This window comes from Capricornis sumatraensis, chromosome 2 (assembly GCF_032405125.1).
Source record: "Capricornis sumatraensis isolate serow.1 chromosome 2, serow.2, whole genome shotgun sequence".
Taxonomy (NCBI): Eukaryota; Metazoa; Chordata; class Mammalia; order Artiodactyla; family Bovidae; genus Capricornis; species Capricornis sumatraensis.
In genome coordinates this window covers 27964177-27975379 of record NC_091070.1, presented here as the reverse complement: position 1 = coordinate 27975379, position 11203 = coordinate 27964177, and positions in this window count along the sequence as shown.

The following is an 11203-nucleotide window of genomic DNA, read 5'->3' as shown; positions in this document are numbered from 1 at the left end:
AATGGAAAGTAATGTTTGATGTACCCACATGGACTGCAGGAGACAAAAGGCCCAGAAGTTCTAGCTTTTGCTCCTCACACAGTGATCTGGTTTGCTCAGCAACCAGCCAAGTTTTTGCATCTTCTTGAACTCTTTCCCAACTTACATCATTAGCCAGATACAACAAACTTGATCTATTTAGTTCTGACTCTAAAATTTGTAGGAATAAAGAGAGCATTATGATTGTAGGACACTAAATAATAATACAGAGGAAGAGTACATTACATCTTTTGTGAGATACCATTTTAATAAAATTGAAATAAAGGACACACAGCTTTAATTAAATAGCACAGTCAGACAACTATTATTTCAACAACACTCAGAGATGACGCTAGCAATGTTTTTAGTAGCATTAGCTGAAATGTGTGTGTGGGAGACAGAGAGAGTGAGCAAGTGTTCATGGTGGAAAATGAACACAGCCATGTGATATAGTGGAACAGGCATTGGACCTGAAATCAAGATAGCTGAATTTCAATCCCAGCTCCTATGTAATCACAATTAATATACATATAACTTTGGAGAATCACTTACCCTCTCCAATTATTGGTATCTTCATTTCTTGAAGTGAGTGTGGTGCTGATTCTTTTCCAACATCCATTCCAGCTGTAAAATGTCAGTTCTGGTTTGCTTACATTGGGCACATTTTTATTTAATCCAGTTAACTTATGCTTGTTTACCTAGATTAAGCAAACGGATATGACTTGTTTTCAGCAATGTTATAGCAAGCAAAAACTTCCTTGTTGGTTGGGAGTAGAAGCATGCTAAAATAAGATTGAGAATCTAAAGGTTCATACAAGCTTTGTTTTTCATCACACACACTCAGGAGAAAATGTCTCATGGGAGAGAAATTTATGTTCTATCCTCCTCTTAATCTTATATAAATCCATAATATGTTTTATCACATTTTAAAAATTGATGTCTCTGTCTACTACGGTATTACCATCAAATTTGCATGGAGAGAATGTAATATATTGCTGACTGTGTGTGTAAGGAAAGAGGGGGAAAAAGGGGTAAAGAGTGGAGGAAGCATTAATTACTGATATTTTGAGCAGAACGTATGCAGCAACTTTGATATTCCTTTAGTTTTGTGTGATCATCATATCCTTGGCTTCCATACGAGAGCTGACTCCTCTAGAACCTCTGCCCTCTATAAATATACCCTAATGTATCCATACCAAAGAGAAAGCTTTATTTAGTTCTCTCTTAATCAAAATGTTACATTTCAAAGAAAAGAAATAGATATCAATAACTATTCAGTGCTGTTATTAATGTCATAAGTGAACAATACAAAAAAAATAGAGGAAAATAATAGAATGGGAAAGATCTCTTCAAGGAAATTAAAGATATCAAGAGAACATTACACACAAGGATGGGCATGATGAAGGACAGAAATGGTAAGGAGCAGAAGAGATTAACAAGAAGTGACAAGAATACACAGAAGAACTACACGGAAAAGTTCTTAATGCCCAGATAACCAGGATGGTGTGGTCACTCACCTACAGCCAGACATTCTGGAGTATGAAATCAGGTGGGCCTTAGGAAGCATTGTGGAGGTAATGGAATTCACACTGAGCTATTTAAAATCACAAAAGATGATGCTGTTAAAGTGATGCACTCAATATGTCAGCAAATTTGGAAAACTCAGAAGTGGTCACAGGGCAAGAAAAGGTCAGTTTTCATTTCAATCCCAAAGAAGGGCAATGCTAAAGAATGGTCAAACCACCACTCAATTGTACTCATTTCACATGGCAGCAAGGTAATGCTTCAAATCTTTCAAACTAGGCTTCAGCAGTATACGAACTGAGACCTTCCAGATGCACAAGCTAGGTTCAGCAAAGGCAGAGGAACCGGAAATCAAATTGCCAACATTCATTGGATTATAGAGAAAGCAAGTGAATTCCAGAAAAACATCTATTTCTGCATCATTGACTATGCTAAGGCCTTCGGCTGTGTGGACCACAACAGACTGTGGGAAATTCTTAAAGAGATGGAAATAACAGACGACCTTACCTGTCTCCTGAGAAACTTGTATGCAGGTCAAGAAGCAACATTTAGAACCAGATATGGAATGAGTATGTCAAGGCTGTATATTGTCACCTTGCTTATTTAACATATATGCAGATTGTTGCTGCTGTTCAGTTGCCAAGCAGTGTCCAACTCTTTAAAACACCATGAACTGCAGCACGTCACTTCTCTCTTTCTTGCCATCTCCTGGAGTTTGCCCAAGTTCATGTCAATTGAATTGGTGATGCGATCCAACAATCTCATCCTCTGTCACCCTCTTATCCTTCTGCTTTCAAACTTTCCCAGCTTCAGGGTCTTTTCCAGTGAGTCAGCTCTTTGCATCCAGTGGCCAAAGTACTGGAGCTTCAGATTCAGCATCCGTCCTTCCAAAGAGTATTCAAGGTTGATTTCCTTTAAGATTGACTGGTTTGATCTCCTTGCATTCCAAAGGACTCTTTAAGAGTCTTCTCCAGCACAAGAGTTCGAAAGCATCAACTCTTTGGTGCTCTGCCTTCTTTATTGTCCAGCTCTCACATCCGTACATGACTATCGGAAAGACTATAGCCTTGACTATAGGATCCTTTGGCTGCAAAGTGAAGTCCTTGCTTTTAACACACTCTAGTTTTGTCATAGTTTTCCTGCCAAGAAGCAACTGTCTTTTAATTTCATGGGTGCAGTCACCATCCAAAGTGATTTTAGAGCCCAAGAAGAGGAAATCAGTCACTACTTCCACCTTTCTTCCCTTCTATTTGCCATGAAATAATAGGACTGGATGCCATGATCTTGGTTTTTTTTTTTTAATTTATTTTTAAGCTGGCTTTTTCACTCTCCTTCACCCTCATAAGTGAAAGTGAAGTCATTCAGTCGTGTCCGACTCTGTGCAACCCCATGGACTGTAGCCCAACAGGTTCCTCTATCCATGGGATTTTCCAGGCAAGAGTACTGGAGTGGGTTGCCATTTCCTTCTCCAACTCTCATAAAAAGGCTCTTTAGTTTCTCTTCACTTTCTGCCAGAGGGTGGTATCATCTACATGTCTGAGGTTGTTGACATTTCTCCCAGCAATCTTGATTCCAGTCTGTAACTCATTCGGCCTGACATTTCTCATGAGGTGCTCTGCATATAAGTTAAATAAACAGGGTGACAATACATCATGTGAAATGCCAGACTCGATGACTCACAAGCTGGAATCAAGATTGCTGGAAGAAATATCAACAAACTCGTATATGTATATATGTGCTCTAATGGCAGAAAGTGAAGACAAACTAAAGAGCCTCTTGATGAAGGTGAAAGAGGAGAGTGAAAAAGCTGGCTTTAAGTTCAACATTCAAAAAATAAAGATCATGGCATCTGGTCCCATCACTTCATGGCAAATAGGTGGGTAAACATTGCAAACAGTGACAGATTTTATTTTCTGGGCTCCAAAATCACTGTGAATGGTGACTGCAACCATGAAATTAAAAGATGCTTGCTCCTTAAGAGGAAAGCTATCACAGACCTAGACAAGGAATTAAGCAGCAGAGACATCACTTTGTTGACAAAGTTCTGTATAGTCAAAGCCATGGTTTTGCCAGTAGTTGTGTATGGATATGAGAGCTGGAGCATTAAGAATTCTGAGCACCAAAAAACTGATGCTTTTAAATTGCAGTGCCAGAGAAGATTCATAAGAAGCTTTGGATTGTAAGGAAATCAAACCAGCCAACCTAACAGAAATCAACTCTGAATATTCTTTGGAAGGACTGATGCTGAAGCTGAGGCTCCAATACTTTGGCCATCTGATGCAAAAGTTGACTCATAGGAAAAGGTCCTGATGCTGGGAAAGATGTAAGGCAAAAGGAGAAGAGGGCAGCAGAGAATGAGATGGTTAGATAGCATCACCAACTCAATGGACATTACTTTGAGCAAACTCCAGGAGACAGTGGAGGACAGGGAAGCCTGGGGTGCTACAGTTCATGGGGTCACGAAGAGTCACAGACAGCTTAGCAACCGAACAACAACATTCAGTGACCTTAAAAAATGTACCTCTTATCTGGATTTCTTCAATTAGGAAAAAAAAAAGTTGTATTCTCAAATAACAGTCTTTATTATATATTCAACCCTTACCTTTTAATGCTTCAAGGGCTAGTGGCAGAACCATTTATGTATGTTTCCCCAAAATGAAAGTACTCTATTTTTCTGTGTATTATACATTCTACCCTTATGCTTCATAGACTGGGATAAACCTATAATGTTAGGGAAATAATAACATTTTTATTTATTGATAGAATGAAGAAATATTAAGAAATCTCTTAAAAATAAAAATTTCTCCAATATTCTATCTAGATTTTATTTTCTATCTTTCATAAAAAAGATATATCTTCTAATTCAAGCCCACTTACCACTGGGGTTTAAAATTCAGTTTCAGATATGACTCTAATTTTATTACTTCTCCCATTACTACAATTTATCAGAGGAAAGGTATTATAAAAGTTTAAAATAACATTTTAAGCTAATATATTAATATCAAAAGATTTTTCTTTGAACCCACTGCTTCATATGTTTGTAATGTGAAACTTTTCATTTACTAAACTAAATTCAAGACAATAATTTTCAACAAAGACTCAATTCAAACAAGTTCCATAAAATGCACATTTTATTCTGTATCATGAAAAAATATTCACATTTAAATAAAGTGGGGAAAAATGAAAGTTAATCCTCCCTGATGAAATACAGTTTATTGTGCTGAAACCCAGAATTCTTTTGGGTTAGAAACTTCCACCTGCCAATTCACTTTTTAAAAATGATTTTTTTCTTGAGAACAAATCTTAAGTAAAGTGATAATCACCACAAACTTCCCAGAAATAATTAAATTTTGATTACAAGCATTCAAAACATTTTCACACATTCTCTCAGCAATCAGTTATAAGTCAATAGTACATACAAAATGTCTGCATTACACACTGCAATACCTTTAAGTAGAAAAAAAGATCTATTAAACATGAATTAATTTTGAACAGAACAAACTAGTACTGCTTAGCATAGGTATTAAAAACATCACAAGAAGTATTTGCATTATTTCCTTGGCCAATACATAAATCAGTTGTTTCCAGTGAATTAACCTTTATAGATACAGACATTTTTAATATCCCAAATTCCCATTAGTATGGTTGCAGTGGCAAAAACATTTACAAATTTGCAAAAGTGAATTTCCATAGTAACATCAGGGTTTTAGTCAGGAATCTGCAGTATAATATACAAAACACTGCAAATAATGTAAACAAAGTCACTAGAGCATAGAATAGAAAGAAATCTATAGTCTCTGATTTATCATAAATACGCACATTTTACTTTGTTCTGTCTGAGTACCAAGCACTTCTAGGAATCATTGCTTTTCCCATAAACTACAATGGACATTTAGGGTAGAAATAGATCTAAACTGGCTTCCAGTTTCACTGCAGTAATAATCACATTGTTCTTAACATCAAGTTCATGTTTTAGCTGACTTTAACTGTGAATAGAATCTAAGGAGGAAGATGGCTGCTCAGTGCAAGATGGCAGTGCTGCCAATAAGATGGATGGGACAAGACATCAAGACATTTTAACCCTCTTTGAAAAAGAACACTGAGAATCATAACGTGAAAACATTTCTGAAGAGATCAAAAACCAATCTTTGCTACTATTTTTATAAATATGGAATATTTTAAATAAACTTGATTTTAAATGAAAGCACATTGGGCTTTTTTTAATAAACTGGCAATGCATGACTATCATATATTGTTATTAAATACCCAGGTCTATTGAAATGTCTTTGATATGAAATTAAAAATGAATCTCAATCATGATTTTGCATAGTTTGCTAGCTGTTCTTCCTTTTTACCTCAATCATGGTCTCATCTAGAATCTTTCCCATCATACTTTGGTTGGAAAAAGTTGAAGAGCAAATGAGGGATTCATGATACAAACATCTCTGTGACCTAAGTAATCTTTATGTTGCCCTAATCACACACTCCAGTTTCCCAATAGAGAGCCTGACTGTGGAAGGAAGAGGTTAAATTTCATGTCACTGAAGAGGATTTAGCAGAGGAAGATAAATTATTTGGTAGTGAATGACTTAATTTGGTTACTATGAATACTCAGTATAGTTTATTTAGGCAGCAGTGTAGATATTTTCAGCTTGATTGGGCTCATCATTCAACAGCCAGTACATATGCATGAATGAGAGAGTGATCAGATCCTCTTGGTTTTACTCCACGAAGATAGAACCCAACCAGCTAGGTACTTACGGGCCTCGGCTTCTCGGTTAGAGCTAGAGGTTCTAAATGCAATTGATGGGGGAGCACTCATTTATATCTGTATTAAAGCTATGGCACTTGACAAACTTTCACATCACATCCTGTGTTTCATTAAAGGTTCAACGATCTTTTTTTGACAACATAAATCATCTATAAATAAATAAACATCTAAAAGCATCACACAGAGGAAAACACGTTAAGAGGAAGCAACTGTTATTCCCACTCCTCTTTTATTTTCCTCAGTTATAACTCGGCCCAGTTGCACTTTTAGGTCAGCTATTCCTTGAACAAATATATTTAGATGTAGCACAAGTCATGACCTTATTTCTATAGTAACACAGTGATAATGTAAAAGCCAGGGATGAAAGTGAACCAACTATAAAAGCTTTCTGCAGTGTCATCGGGGTCCTCCCCAGTTGTTATGAAAAAGGTAGACTGATCTTTTCTATGGTTACCTCTCACTGTATTATCATCAAAGTGAAAACAAGATGGTTTGGGCCGAGGGTCCCAGAGTATAATGTAATACCTTGCTTTTCCTCCTTATACCAAAACATTAGCTTAAAAACATTTCAAAGGATAGAATAAATAAATCACATTAAGAAAATTAACATTTTTTCCATAAGAGAAAACTATTTAAACTCTCTGAAGTACATCTGTGTCTCTTTTGCTGTCTTGCATACAGGGTTATCGTTACCATCTTTCCAAAGGTTCGATATAGGATACAGGATGCTTGGGGCTGGTACACTGGGATGACCCAGAGGGAGGGTACGGGGAGGGAAGTGGGAAGGGGTTTCAGGATGGGGAACATGTGTACACCTGTGGTGGATTCATGTTGATGTATGGCAAAACCAATATAATATTGTAAAGCAAAAAAAATAATAATAATTAAAAAAAACTCTCTGAATTAAATATACATACAAAAAGTTAATTAAAGTTGGAAATAATACAAATTGCTATTCTAAGCTGAAATAGTTCATTTGGATAATGCATTTAGTAGTGGTTTGGCCAAGAAGCCAACAGTGGTATAATTAAAAAAAGAAAAGATATGCATAATCTACTTAGAACTCAGTGGGTCAAAAGAAATTTTAAAAATAAAATATTCTATAGTCTCATGCAAATACCAATAATAAAAAGTAAGAGAGATTATAGGCAAAAAAAATGGAATATCTTGTTTTTCTTGAATATCATACATTACCTCTTTATATTAAAATAAAGTTGGAAAAAGAAATATTAATACTAGTGACCACAACTTGCTTCTTACTTATAACCACATTTGGCAACTTACCTCTACTGATACCTGTCAATTGTGGGGAGAAATAAAGGAAAAGTTCATTATTAGGATGAGGCACTCTGTGCTTGCAATAGTTATGACTTCAATCTCTGTCATTTATTCTAATCTACTATGGAATTTTAAAAAACTACATTTATATCATAGAATGAAGTTTTAAAAATTATTTTAATTTTAGAAAACTTTTAAGGTATGTGTCTTGAAATATTTGAAATTTGTGGTTGGACTAAATAGCCCTTGCAATGACAGTAGTTTGTAAAATAAAGTTTTCTCTCCAGGGTCTGCCTGCCTGTGTTAAAATCTCAATAGCTATGCTATCCTGACAAGCTTCCTCATCCACTCCCCAGCCATATATACATGATGATTAATGAAAGATTCAGACTTAGCTACCCCTTCTCATTCAGAAGGCTGCACATATTTACACAGAGCAGTCAATAAAAGTAATGTAAAGCAATGTACACCATTAAAACTAAGGGAAGTAAAAAAAAAAAAGAAAAAGAAAAAAATTCTACATAAACTCACCAAAGTTGATCTGATTGTACCTGTAAGCTTTGCCAAAGACCATGCTCACATCTCCATACACTAAACTGCAATCTACATTCTTTGTAGATTTGTTCCAAATGTGAAAATGCAAATCCTGATTTGGACTCCTGTGAAATCATGCAGTCTGGCATGACTATCCTACTTAAAACCTTACTCTGTTTTTCTTCTGATCCTGTAGTCCCCACATATAACTTCTTGGTATGTTTTCTCAGATCAAGATGAGAAGAATTTTCCTATAATGTCAAATTAATATATATCAACCCTCTAAAAAATAATAAATGTCATGCCATACTTGGAAGAGTCTTTATTACTGAAGTTGCTAACAACATTTAGGAAGTACCAGTTTACACTGAGAGCAAGCTGATTGAAACCATTTATTCACATACGCAAATACATATGTAATAAGACTGTGAGTTGGAATGCCACAGGCCCATCACAGTAGATAAAAATATGTTACTGACCACCTAGCAAATAACTCATAAGGATTACAATGCATAGTAAAAAGTCATGGTCAATGATGATCTATCTATCTATCCCTTTAAACTTTCTCTAATACTCCTTGAAAGTTTCAAACATTTATAACTATTCTTCCTTTAACTTGAGATATTGTGTCTGTTTTCAAAATAACACCTAATTCCTAATTTTAATAGCAATTTTAAAATGCTGATTTGATGGAAAGATTAGAAAATCCAGTAAGAGATCTAAATACCTCTTGTAGTACATTAAAACTTCCCCTTTGTTTCTACATGCTTTTGCTGTTTTCTTTGCTCAAAGGGTCATAGCAAATGTAATACAGCAGGTCTGAGTGTATCTCTTAGCTTGCAAGACTGTCTTTGCAGAATGAACAATCATTAAGAAAATGAATCTCATTTTTGAAAATAAATTTTTACATAGTGTAAGTAGCTTCTTTGAGTTATCAACATCACTAATTATAAATTATAACTTTTAAAAACTAAAACACTCTCATTAGGATACAACATGAGTAGTTCTCTAATGTAATTAAAATGGTTTTCCTTTTTTAAAACTGTTCTTTTTCCAGTTCAAGTTACACATTGAAAAACTGGTCATTGGAAAGGATTCTTTCATAGTTAAAAATTTTGGTATAAGAGCATCTACCTACATGGAGACACTATCTTGAGTAAGTCATGATTATTTTCATACAAAAGGTTGAAGATGAAATATACCTTGAATACTCAATTTGTTTATATTTTCTCACAAAATTGAGAATTTCTGCTGAGCTATATGATTAAATAGAATAAGAAAAATCATAATATTTATATATGACTTTTTCTCTTATTTCTCTCTTTTCTAAAAGTTCTTCATTCTTTTCATGTTTGATTAGTAGCTCTATATCCCCAGATAATTTTCAAATCTTATGTTCACACGTCAGTGACCAATAATTATTTAGCCACTTATGTCTTTCGCCACCACCGTCTGACCAGAGAAGTCTTCTCTAAAACCTAGAATATTTAGAAAATACATCTTGGCTGGTCTTCTATGAAAGAAAAAACAAAACAACATGATAATTTGTCTTTAATGTTATTTTCATCAAAGAGGAAGATGATTTTCCACTGACCTAATATTATCTTGATATAAGAAGAGGACAGTTCTTATGAATTACTGATTGGGAAACGGAAGCCCAGATATACTAAAAAACAGCTAACCTGCCCATAGTTACTGTGATTATGGCAAAGACACAGATTCTGAATCCAAGACAGAGCTCAGATAGTCATCCTAGGATTGAATTCTAGTTTTCCAAAAAGATGTTCTTTCTCCTCTCCCTTTCCATCTAGACCACAAGAGAAATACTCTTATACATAAAGTATGAAACACAACACATGATTACAAATATTCCTATTTTAAAGTTATCCATGTATGGTATGTACATTCTAGACAAATTCTCTGATTACCTACGTGAAATTTTGGAAAGGAGACATAAAATTAATTAAAAGATAAAAATTTTACAAGATAGTTGAATTTATTAGGGATACGACAAATAATTTCACTAGTATCAGCCACTGCATACTTCATAAACAATCATTGCTCTGAAGGCTAATTTAAAAATAAAGCTATCTAAAAGAATTTAATTATTTAAACTAGAACAGGTGAACCAAATCTCCTTAAAGTTAAGGACAGAAAACTGAGATTTTCATTTAGGCTCCAATAAGATTAGCTTTCAAAATGCACTTTAGTTAGTGGTCATAATTAATATTCCTATTAAAGTGCTGGGTACTCTAGGAATATATATTTGTTCTTAGGAATAATTTTAAACTCCAAACTTTCTAAATCTCTTGCTCTGATCTACATAATTTTTTTAACTGAATATTTAGGACATTTGTGTTGCTGTTGTTGTTCAGTTGGTAAGTCATGTCCAACTCTTTCCGACCCCATAGATCAAAGCCAGAGAATTAGAACGGACATTTGTACTGCTATACTTAATGTAAGATGAAACCTGTGTCATAACAAAAAAAAATTCCATTTTAACAATGAAGTCTGTGTCTCTATTCAACATCTATGCCCAGACCATTCTAAAGACTGTTTATGTCAATGTGGTACATGAACTGTTTTGAAATTGTCATCTGCCTTTTGTGTTCCTGCCTGCCTTTATCATAAGCTCCTCTATTTACTAGGTCAATGTAGTGCAATAATATCCTAATGTAGACTGATAAAACTTGTCATCCTGATATGCAGCTCACATTTTGTTTTTGTTTGACTTCTGCTATCATGTTGCAACCACCTGTCCCGGGTACAGCATCTGATCTTAGACATTATCATAGAAGAATATTGAAGATGTGTAAGTTGCTTTGGAAAATGTTCCAATTTTAAATACATATCTATTTACTCCTATTATTACATTGTTCAGAAAGATATAATAAAAAAATTTCTTTTGGATGCACCAAGAGCATCTATACAGTGTAAGAATAAAACATGCAGTCCTCTGGTCCCCTAAAAGAGAACCTACTGTCTATGTGCTGGTTGAGGCAACACAGAACATGATTGTATCATTATTGGACATATTAAAGTAAGCGATCACCCTTTACCCAAGTCTGAGTAAGTCTG